We start from the raw sequence: 12,451 nt of genomic DNA, 5'->3' as shown, positions 1-12,451 counted from the left end.
AATGACTCATCAGTAGACAGGACATGATCAAGGAAATAATCAGTGAGCTTGACTATATATCAAAATAAACTTCCCAAGCAAAGAGAAAAAAAGAATTAACCTCCTCCCAAATATGCAAGAACTATAGGAAAATTAAACAAGTTGTAACATAAACATAATGGAATACTCCTCTGAAATACCAGAAGGAGTAGAGAGAACGAAACAGAAGAACTATTGAAGCAATAATGGCTGAGAATTTTCCAAACCACAGATTCAGGAAGCTCAGAGAATATCAAGCAGATAAATAATAAAAAAAATCTACACCTAAACATGTTATAATCAAAGTGCAGAAAAATCAAAGGCAGGGGGAAAACCTTGAAAGAAGCTAGGAGAAAAAGTTACCTTACCTGAATTACATTAGACTTCTCTCCAGAAACCCTGAAAGCAAGAAGAGAGTGGAGTGAAATATTTAAAATATTGAGCAAACCTCCTTACCCCCTCTCCATCCCACTAACCTAGAATTATGAATCTGGTGAAATTATCCCTCAAAAATGAATGAAAAATAAATGCTTTCTCAGAAAATAAAAAGTTAGATCATTTATTTCTAGTAAGCCTGACATGCAAGAAATATTAAAAGAAAATTTTCAGAAAGAATGAAAATAAAATATTTTATTTTCTTATTCTTAGTTGCTCTAACAGATACCAGTTTGTACATAAGAATTACTGGGTGATTATAAAGGGTAAGTGAAATGAGTGACAGCAATGTAAAGGAATGGGAGGGAGGAATTTGGAATACTTTATTATAAGGTACCTGCACTAACCCATGAAGTGGTGTAGTGTTATTTGATAGTGGACTTAGGTTAATTGTAAATGTGTATTGTAAACTCCAGGCAACCACTAAAAAAGTTTAAAAAAAGAAGTGTACTTGATAAGCTATGAGACTAGAGAAAGTGGAGTCATATAAAATACTGAACTAAAATTAGAGAGTCTGACAGTTGAGTGGAGGGCAAAAGAAAAGAAAAAGGACAATAAATAGAAAATAGTTAAAGTATGGTAGATTTTAAACTTATTATACCAATAATCACTTTATATGTGAATATCTAAATACATCAATTAAAAGAGACTATCAGAGTGGATAAAAAAACCAAAATCCAACTATATGCTGTTTACAAGAAGTCCATTTTGAATATAATGAGACCGATAGATTAAAAGTAAAGGGACGGAGAAAGATATAACATACTAACACTAATCAAAAGAAAGCTTCATAGTTATGTTAACTTCAGAGGAAGTAGACTTTAGAACAAGGAAAATTATCAGATAAATAGGGTATTACATAATGATAAAGTGGTCAGTTCTCTAAAAAGACAACAACCCTTAACATGTATGTAGCTAATAACAAAGCATCAAAATAAATGAAGCAGAAACTGATGGAACTGCAAGGAGAAATAGATTGATCCACTATTGTAGTTGGATACTTTAACATTCCTCAGTGAGTACTTGACAGAGCCACAGGCAGAAAATCAATAAGAACATGTTGAACTGAACCAAACCAGTCAATTGGGTCTATTTGACATTTATAGGATACTTCACCTATCAGCAGAATACACATTCTTTTCAGGCTCACAGGGAACAGTAGCCAATATAGATTACATTCTGGGCCATAAAATACACCTTAACATATCTAAAAGAATAGATATCATGCAAAGTATATTCTGAGACCACAGTGGAAATTAACTAGAAATCAGTAATGAATAGAGAGCTGGAAAGTGACTAATACTTGGACATTAAACAACACACTTCTAAATAACACATGGTTTGAAGAAAAAATCTTAAGAATAATTTAAAAATATTTTGAATTAAATTAAAATGAAAATAAAATTTAACAAAATTTGTGAAATACAGCAAAAGCAGTGCTTAGAGGGAAATTTATAGCATTGAATGAATATATATTATGAAGAAATAAAGATTTATATTTGAGATTCTCCCTTAGGAAACTAGGAAAAAGAAGAGCAAATTGATTTCAAAGTAAGAGGAAGAAAAGAAATAATAGAAGATAAAGCAGAAATAAATTATATTGAAAATAAGAAATAGGAAAAGATCAATAAAATTGGTAAGCTTCTAGTCAGGCTAACCAAGAAAAAATGATGTAAATTAATAATATCAGAAATGAAATAGGGGTCATCTTTATTGATTCCATGAACAGTAAAAGGATAATAAAAGAATACTATGAATAACTCTATACCCATAGATTTTATAACCTAGATGAAATGGACCAATTCTTTGAAAGACATCATCTACCAAAATTCACACAAGGAGAAATAGATAACACGAATAGCCTTATTATCTATTAAAGCAATGAATAATAAATAATCTTTCATATAAAAGGCAACAGGCCCACATGGTTCTTCCTTAACAGCCAGACACGTTAAGGAAGAACTTATATAAATTATCTACATTCTCTTCCAGAATATCCAGAAGGAGAGGGAATACTTTCTAGTTTATTCTGTGAAGCAAGAATTACCCTAATGCTAAAACCAGAATGCTATATAGTACAAGAAAGGAAAACTACAGACCAATATCTCTCATGAACATAGATGTAAAAATCTTCAAAAAATTTTGGCAAATCGAAACTAGCAACGTATTAAAAATAATTATACACTATGAGCAAGTGAGATTTACTCCAGGTACACCAGGCTGGTTCAACATTCAAAAATAATGTAACCCCAAAGAAGAAAAATCATATAATTATATTAATCGATGTAGAAAAGCATTTGATAAAATCCAACACCCATTTATGATAAAAACTCTCACCAAACTATGAATAGATGCGATCTTCCTCAATTTGATTAAAAAACACAAAAACCCTTCAGGTAACATCATGCTTCATGGTGAGAAACTAGCTTTCCCTCTAAGATCATGAACAAGGCAAAGATGTGCCCGGTCACATTCCTATTCAACACAGTATTGGAAGTCTTAGGTAAAGACAAGGAAAGGAAATAAGATGATTGAGAAAGAAGAAAGAAACTAGTTGTTTGCAAATGACATGATTGTCTTTGTATTAAATCCCAAAGAACTGATCAAAGAATTCCTGGAACTAATAGGTGATTATAGCAAGGTTACAGGAGAAAATGTTAACATACAATAGTCAATTGATTTCCTACATACCATCAGTGAATAATTGTAATTTGAAATAAAAAACACAATGCATTTACATAAGCACTAAGAAAAAAATATAGAAATATTTAAGTACAAATCTAACAAAAATATGTACAAGATCCATATGAGGAAAACAATAAGACTGATGAAGAAATAAAAGACAATTAAATGGAGAGTTATTCTATGTTCATGAACAGGGAGACAATTTGTTAAGATGGTTCTTGTCAACTGATTGTAGATTGAACACAATACTAAACAAAATTCAACAAATTATTTTTTGGATAGCAAGAAATTCATTCTAAAATTTATATGGAAAGGTAAAAGTTCCAAAATAGCTAGCATAATATTGAGGAAGAAGAAGAGAATCAGAGGACTGACACTCCCCAATGTCAAGACTTACTATAAAGATGCAGTAATCAAGTCAGTGTGGTATGGCAAAAGAATAGAAAAACAGATAAACGGGATAGAGTAGAAAGCACTCAAATAGACCCACACAAATTTAATCGGCCTATCTTTGATGAAGGAGCAAGGGCAATTCAATGGAGAAAGAATGGTCTTTTCAACAAATGGTGCTGAAACAACTGGACATCCACATGCAAGAAAATTAATTGAGACAACTTACACCTTTTACCTTTCACTTCTACCTACCTTTATAGGTTCACAAAAAATTAATCAAAATGTTCATAGACTTCAAACTAAGATGAAAAAACTAAAACTTTAGTAGACAGCATAGGAGAAAATGTAGGCAACCTTAGGTTTGACAATGACCTCTAAAATACAACACCAAAAGCACAGCCCATAACAAATTTCATTGATAGTCATTAAGACTATTTGGAATTTCTATTTCTTCTTGAGTCAGTTATGGTAAGTTCCTGCATAACACCCACCACAACCTAACTTGGTAGCTTACAATAGTTATTTTTACTGTATTCACTGATTCTGTAGATCAGAATTCTGGCAAGTAACAGCAATAATGTCTGGGGCTTTATCTGAGGAGACTCACATCTGTGCATGACTCACTGGCCAGAGGCTGGGGTCATCTGGAGGCATCTTTATTCACTTATTTGGTGATTGATGCTGTTTGTCAGCCAGACTTCAGCCTGGCTTCCATACAACATGGTGCCCACAGGGTAGTGAGGCATCTTAAAATGGTGGCTCAGGGCTCTTAAAGCAAGTGTCCCAGTGAACAAAGTGAAAGCTTCACTACCTTTTATGACATGCTTTTAGAAGTTGTGTAGCACCAGTTCCCATAAACTATATGGTTACACACAAGTCATTAAAATCAGCTGAGATTCAGCAAAGGGGACATGATATTTAACCGTTAATAGAAGAGTTTCAAAGGATTTGAAGGCATATTTTAAAACTGTCACAGTGGCTTATATTTTTCCATAAATTCTTCCATTTTGTTTACATTTTCAAATCCTGTTGTTATAAGATGTTGATATAATCATCTTTATTACCCTTTAAATCTTTGATCAAACTATAGTTATTTGCATTTATAATAATTACATATTTGTGCCTTTTTTTCCCCTTTAAGTCAAGAGATCTGCCTACTCTGAAGGCTTTTTTTTTTAAAAAAAGAACCAATCTGTAGATTTGTTGATTCTATCCATCATAACTTTTTTCTTTTTATTCTATTTTTTGTTGTTATTGTGGTCTGCTCCTTTCTTTTAATTCCTTTGGGTTCATTCTGTTTTTCCAATTTTCTCCCCACATTTTTTGCTATGTATATAATTCTACATTGGCTATTATTTTCTCTTAATGCTTTTTAGTTGTAATTCCACGTATCTTCTGGTTTTCATTGTTGAGAAGTCTGTCTATTTATTTTAACTGTCATTCCTTTGAATTGATATAGCCCTTCTCTATTTACACCTTCATGATGTTCTTTTTGATTTTGGTGTTCTCTGGTTATACTATGCATGATCTGTTTTTATTAATGTTTCTTGGCATATGTAGTTATTCCTTGGTCTATGGACTCATGGTAACATAATTTCTAGAAAATTTGTGGCCATCTCTTTCCTTATTGCCTCTTTAACATTTCCCCAATTTTCTCTTTCTGGAACTCCATTTAGATGGATATTAGATATTCTCATTGCATCCTCCATATATTTTAACTCTCTTCCATGATTTCCATTCTAAATTCTTTGGCTGTAGCTTCCAGTTCACTAATTCTGCTGTCAACTGTGTCTAATCTTTCTACTATTTAACTCAGTCACTTGAGATTTCAACCCCAAAATGGTACATTTTGTTCCTGGAGGTTAATGTGTTAAAACTGTATTTACCTTATAAATAGTTTTTTTTTTGTATACTCATCTTTGTAATTTCATCCTTTATTTCTTTACATATTTCATATAAGCCTCTTTAGTATGCTGCATCTCTCACTCAGTGGCTAGACTTCTGGTGTGTGAGGCCATGCTTGCAGTGAGTTTATGGCAGACATGAAGTTCTGACCAAGGAATTGTTCTTCCAAACAGGGTTTATTTCTGCTTCTCTCAATCATGTAAAAGCACCCCCAGTCAAGGTCTACTTCAGCCCTTCCTAAAGGTTTTGTCTTAGTGTAAGTTTCTCAACCTCAGCTTGCTCCTCAATGCTGTTCTGTTGGTTAATATTTCTGTAAAAGTTTGGCATATAACTGAGGACTCAGAAAGCCTGCCCCTACTGTTGGTCCATACTACTTAGTTCCCATATTGACACACTCCTCTGGGTTTCTGTGGCTCTGCTTATGGTCCCTGGTGACATCTCCCAACTTCCAAATCCCTAACTCTTGCTTACTCCAGCCTCACCCTCTCTGGTCCCTCTCCCCACACCTCCATTTCTCCTCACAATGAGCTCTGGCCTAAGCTCTCACTTGTTGTCTTTTTGTTTTGGGGTTGTCCCCAAAAACCCCTCCTATCTTTTTCTAGGCCAGAAGAACCTCAAAGAGTGTGTCATATCTGTTTCAGTGAATTAGTTGTGGACAGGGAGTTCTTCAGTGTCCCTAGCTAATTCATGAGGCTATATATGGGAGCCTATTGAATTTTTGTTTTCTTTCTGAACTAGAATTTCCACTTATCAATAAATGTCAAAGCTACAGAGTTAACACATTCTCCTTCCAAAATCAGAAGACAGGAACATAGTGATCCATCATGGTGCACAGATTTTATCTTTTATGGAAACCCTAATAGATTGGTCTTGGCCCCCTGTAATGCTGGTTGAGAAGAATTCTAAGACTGTGTTTAGCCTTACTGGAAACAGGGCCATGATTGATTGTGAATATCCTCTAAAGTTAAGGGAAGGTGGAGTAGCAGCACATGAACTTCATCTTCGAATATCGTTTAGCCTGAACCATGCATTTCACACATGAGAGAAATGAAATCCAATTTATTTATTTTTATTTTTTAAATTGATATATACACTTCTGAAGGTTTCACATGAAAAAACAATGTGATTACTACATTTACCCATATTATCAAGTCCCCACCCAGACCCCAAAGCAGTCACTGTCCATCAGTGCAGCAAGATGCCACAGATCTACTATGTGCCTTCTCTGTGCTACACTGTTCTCCCCGTGATCCCCCACACCAGGTTTACTAAACATAATACCCCTCAGTCCCCTTCTCCCTCCCTCCCCACCCGCCCTCCCACACCCCTCCCCTTTGGTAACCACTAATTCATTCTTGGAGTCTCTGAGTCTGCTGCTCTTTTGTTCCTTCAGTTTTGCTTCATTGTTATACTCCACATATGAGGGAAATCATTTGTCATTTGTCTTTCTCCACCTGGCTTATTTCACTGAGCATAAAGTCCTCCAGCTCCATCCATGTTGTTGCAAATTGTAGAATTTCTTTCTTTCTTATGGCTGAATAATATTACATTGTATATATGTACCACATCTTCTTTATCCATTCATCTACTGATGGACACTTAGTTGCTTCCATTTCTTGGCTATTGTAAAAAAGTGCCGTGATAAACATAGGGGTGCATATGTCTTTTTGAATCTGAGAAGATGTATTCTTTGGGTAAATTCCAAGGAGTGGGATTCTCAGGTCAAATGGTATTTCTATTTTGAGTTTTTTGAGGAACCTCCATACTGCTTTCCACAATGGTTGAACTAACTTACATTCCCACCAGCAGTGTAGGAGGGTTCCCCTTTCTCCACAGCCTCACCAACATTTGTTGTTGTTTGTCTTTTCGATGCTGGCCATCCTTACTGGTGTGAGGTGATTTATCATTGTGGTTTTAATTTGCATTTCCCTGATGATTAGTGATGTGGAGCATCTTTTCATGTGTCTGTTGGCCATCTGAATTTCTTCTTTGGAGAACTGTGTGTTCAGTTCCTCTGCCCATTTGTTAATTGGGTTATTTGCTTTTTTGGGTGTTGAGGCGTGTGAGCTCTTTATATATTTTGGATGTTAACCCCTTGTTGGATATGTCATTTACAAATATATTCTCCCATACTGTAGGATGCCTTTTTGTTCTGTTGATGGTGTCCTTTGCTGTACAGAAACTTTCTAATTAGTAGTCCCATGAGTCCATTTCTACTTTTGTTTCCCTTGCTTGAGGAGAGACCTTGCCATTGCAGACCTTAGATTCATGGTTACCAAAGGTTCAAGGTTAACTTCCTTACTATCTAAGAATCTAACTTAACTCACTTAATATGCTATTAAAAACACAATCTAAAGGTTCTTTTCTTGTTCTCCTTTTCCTCCTCCATTCTTCATACATTAGGTATCATATTTTGTACTCTTTGTCTATCCCTTGATTGACTTTGGGGATAGTTAATTTAATTTTGCATTTGCTTAGTAATTAGCTGTTCTACTTTCTTTACTATGGTTTTATTACCTCTGGTGACAGCTATTAAACCTTAGGAACACTTCCATCTATAGCAGTCCCTCCAAAATAGACTGTAGAGATGGTTTGTGGGAGGTAAATTCTGTCAGTTTTTGCTTGTCTGGAAATTGTTTAATCCCTCTTTCAAGTTTAAGTGTTAGTCTTTCCGGATAAAATAATCTTGGTTCTAGGCTCTTCTGCTTCATTGCATTAAATACATCATGCCACTCCCTTCTGGCCTGTAAGGTTTCTGCTGAGAAGTCTGATGTTAGCCTGATGGGCTTTCCTTTGTATGTGATCTTATTTCTCTCTCTGGATGCTTTAATAGTCTGTTCTTATCTTTGATCTTTGCCATTTTAATTACTATATGTCTTGGTTTTGTCTTCCTTGGGTCCCTTGTGTTGGGAGATCTGTGTTTCTCCATGGTCTGAGAGACTATCTCCTCCCCAGATTGGGGAAGTTTTCAGCAATTACCTCTTCAAAGACACTTTCTATCCCTTTTTCTCTCTCTTCTTCTTCTGGTACCCCTATAATATAAATATTGTTCTGCTTGGATTGGTTACACAGTTCTCTCAATATTCTTTCATTCTTAGAGATCCTTTTTTCTCTCTGTGCCTCAGCTTCTTTGTATTCCTCTTCTCTAGTTTCTATTTCATTTATTGTCTCCTCCACTGTATCTAATCTGCTTTTAATACCTTTCATTGTGCTCTTCAATGATTGGATCTCTGACCAGAATTCACTCCTGAGTTCTTGAATATCTTTCCGTACCTCTGTGAGCACGTTAATGATTTTTATTTTGAACTCCCTTTCAGGAAGAGTCATGAGGTCCATGTCATCTTTCTCAGGAGTTCTATTAATTTTACTCTGAACCAGATTCCTTTGGCTTTTCATATTTGTATATGGCGCCCTCTAGTACCCAGAAGCTGCACTCTATGGAGCTACTAAGCCCATGAAGCAATGTCAGGGTCGCAGGGTAGTGGTATTGGTGCCTGGAGGGAGCAAAGAGCTGTTTCCTTCCTGGCTGCTATGCCTGTCTCCACGGCCTGAACCAGTGGGCCGAGGACACAGGAATAAGCCTCTATGCTTTGTGTGTGTAGTTGCTGTAGACAGATCTTCCCTCTGGCTGGCCTAATGCCAGGGTAGGGTTTGCCAGTTTGCAAGCCAGGTGGGGCTGGCTGGGAGAAAGGCGCAGTAGGCTGCCTTTCATGGAGGGGGTCCTTGTAGCTGTGTAGCCAGCCAGGGAGCTGGAGCACCTGGAAATCATGAAAGCTCCCAACCTGCTGGGCAGAGTGCACCTGGACAATTTTGTCTACCTGTCTTGTCTCCTGAGTGGTAAGGTCTGTGCAATCCTTGCCCCTTTAGCTGCCCTCTTGTGAAGGGCTTCCTTGTTAGGAACTCTCTCAGACTGCCCGCCTTTCTTTTGTCCCAGAGCAGCCAGATATGGATCCCTGCTTTCCACAAGCAGCTGGAATCTCAGTCTCTCCAGGAATTCTGCCTGTCTGAGTTTTCCAATCCCCTAATCATGAGAGTATCATGCAAGTACCACGAAATATAGGTTTGTGCTCCCAGAGCAGATCTCCAGAGTTAGGTATTCAGCAGTCCCAGGCCTCCACTCCCTCCCCGCTCTATTTCTCTTCCTCTTGCTGGTGAGCTGGGGTGGGGGAAGGGCCTGGGTCCCACCGGGCCACAGCTTTGGTACATTACCCTGTTCCATGAGGTCTGTTCTTTTCTCCAGATGTATGCAGTCTGGCGCAGTCCTCTTTCCTGTTGCTCTTTCAGGATTAGTTGTATTAATTATATTTTCATATTATATATGGTTTTTGGAGGAAGTCTCTGTCTCATCTCTTGTGCCGCCATCTTTAATCCAATCCTGAAATCCAGTTTAATTTATCAACTCGTCCAAAGCTACAAAGTGGCCACTGTGATGACTAATATGAGGGTTTTAAACTCCTTGTCCAGGGCATGTTCTGCTACACTGGCTATACCACATAAGAACTCTCCTTCCCATTTCCCTGTTTTTGTCAATCATCCAGGAATTCCTGGTCAAAACCTGGAAATTATGTTAGTCATTTCAGTCTTTCATCCTCCAATATACAAATCTGTTGATTACTCTTCAAAATACTTCACTACTTCCCTTTTCCCGGCTATATCTTTGCATCTCTTAGTCCAGGGCATATACCTAGGTTTCTATAAACATCTCACTGTTGTTCTCACTGTCTCCAAGTCTCCTCTTTCTCCCTGTTTTGAAGCATGGAAGGTTTTATGTTATTGTTAAATTTTAAAAGCTGTGTTCTATGATTTTCTGACATTGGGTGTGTTAAGCAAAACATACCTCAAGAGCAGCCTAGTAAGGCTGTAAGCCTTACCATTACTGGATTGTACCACCCAGAGTCTTGGCACTTGCACTTTTAGGTTTTCTTTCCTTGCTCATAATCAACGGCATTTTTTCTGCCAATAGGGCAAGGGTTAGAAGTTGTTCATGCCAGGGTCCTGGAGGCATAAGAGAAATGGGCAGGGTCAGTGGAAAAGGAAGTAGAACAACCTGTGGGTATCAGGATAATTATAGGTGAGGTTAATAGAATGTGCTATTCTTTTAAAGAAGTTTAAGGTCTAGAATTTATAGTCCAATTTTTCTTGATGTGGCCCTGTGAGATTTTTCCCCAAATTCCTAGTTCAAATGAACTGCCCACACATTTTGAGTAGGAGCAGGAAAATGTGATTTCAGTTATTTTACTCTCACTCTTTTCCTTCTCTTTTTTGGGAGAAAATGCCTCCAGACTGCATAGTAATAGTCTCCTAAACAAGATAGAAGATAACAAGATCATTTATGTGAGAAACTAATGATATATTTACTCTTAAAAACAACCAAGAAATCACATACTTGAGTTATCTGCAAAGGGGAAAAAAGGATAAACATGTAATTTCTGAAGCAACATTCCTTTAAATGATGCTCAAGTGGGCTTAAGAATCAAACATGAAATACTTGCTGTGATGGAAAGATGAAAGTTTAGTTACAAGAAATGAGGATGATTTACCAGATGTCTGCTTCCATATATGATTTGAAAACACTTTCCTGTCCCAGTCTCCTATGACCAAGTCTATCAGATGTAAGACATGGTGAAATCCTATCAATCCTGTGGGTCAAGGGGGATGTCTTGGGGGCTCATTCTTCTTCCTACCCATTGAAGTCCCAGCATCGCTTCTTGGTGCAGGAAATACCTGGACTACTGACCCAGCTCCTGGCCATACACCACTGTGACCTCCATCTCTCTCCCCATTTCCTTTTAACCCACAGAGCTCTGATGTCTGCTTCCTATGGTGAGATGTGGCTAACTCTTTCTCAGGGTGTGAAGTATTCCTGATTTAATGGTAAGTTCACGGAGCAGCTCAGTGTGACTTGTTTGGCTATTTTCTTGCTGGGATGGTTCTGCACATACAAGGGCTCTAATGATGGGTGCTGGGATGCCATGTGGCTCCAAACTGTCCTTCACTCCACTGTAAACACTCCCCTCCCACATAAAGTCTAACTGAAGTCTTTGGTTGCCAAGGAATGCTTTTCAATGAGTGTGAAGGGTACTTGAACACACCTACAACTTGGCAGCCTTCCTGTTTCTTATAATCTAGTACACATTGCAGAGAAAAGTCTTTTACAGGCTGCTTTTTAACGGGAGATATTTACTTAAGAACTGAGAGGCGATGGTGCCAATAGTCTTGTTATAAGCCTTGTCAGTGGTCTTACAGAGTCTCCTGGGTATTTCTATATTACACTGCACATAAAGCTCTTTTGGGGAATTTTGGCTTGAGTGTACAGAGGGACCATTATCTGGGAGTATGTGCAAGTGTGTGTTTGTTTTTGAGCTTAAGAGGTAGCCCTATAAAAAGGCAATGCAAGAACGACGAGGTTTTTGTTATTTTTCTTCTTGTTGATGAAATTCATTAACCAACTTGTGGAAGTGCAGCCTTTTACTAAAGTTTTGTGAGGTTTGTGGTAAAAATTGAACACACATTTCGTTCAACACCATTTTAACTAATATACATCTTTTAGTGATAGTGGGTAATATATAACCAAACCAGACTAAAAAAATAATTCCTTGTGTTACATTTCAGAAGAGACTGGGCCTTTCAAGGGAGTGCCAGTTAGCTGACCATGTCTTCCCCAAGCCCTTAAAGATGCTAAGAGGCTTTGTGCACAGGGCTAACTTTTTGAGTACTCTCTATAAGATAAAGACCTTGTCGGTCTGTCTGTAATTGAGGACAGGTGCTCACTCTCTGTGTTAGTGACAGCAGTGATGTCACCCACAGTGGGTTCTGACACCCACTGCCTCTTCAAGCCCATTATGGGATGCATTTTCACTATCTTTAGGCAGAAGTTGCTATTCTATGATTCCTCTGTCCTGTGTATCTACACAGCACAGGCCACCCTTGCATGGCCTGGGTGTTGCAGGCCTTTCAAGCCTGGGTGTGACAAATAGGGCCTGAGAAAGGCTGGGGGGTGATCCATCAGCCTTCC

This window comes from Manis pentadactyla, chromosome 3 (genome assembly GCF_030020395.1).
Source record: "Manis pentadactyla isolate mManPen7 chromosome 3, mManPen7.hap1, whole genome shotgun sequence".
Classification (NCBI taxonomy): Eukaryota; Metazoa; Chordata; class Mammalia; order Pholidota; family Manidae; genus Manis; species Manis pentadactyla.
This window is presented reverse-complemented; position numbering follows the sequence as displayed.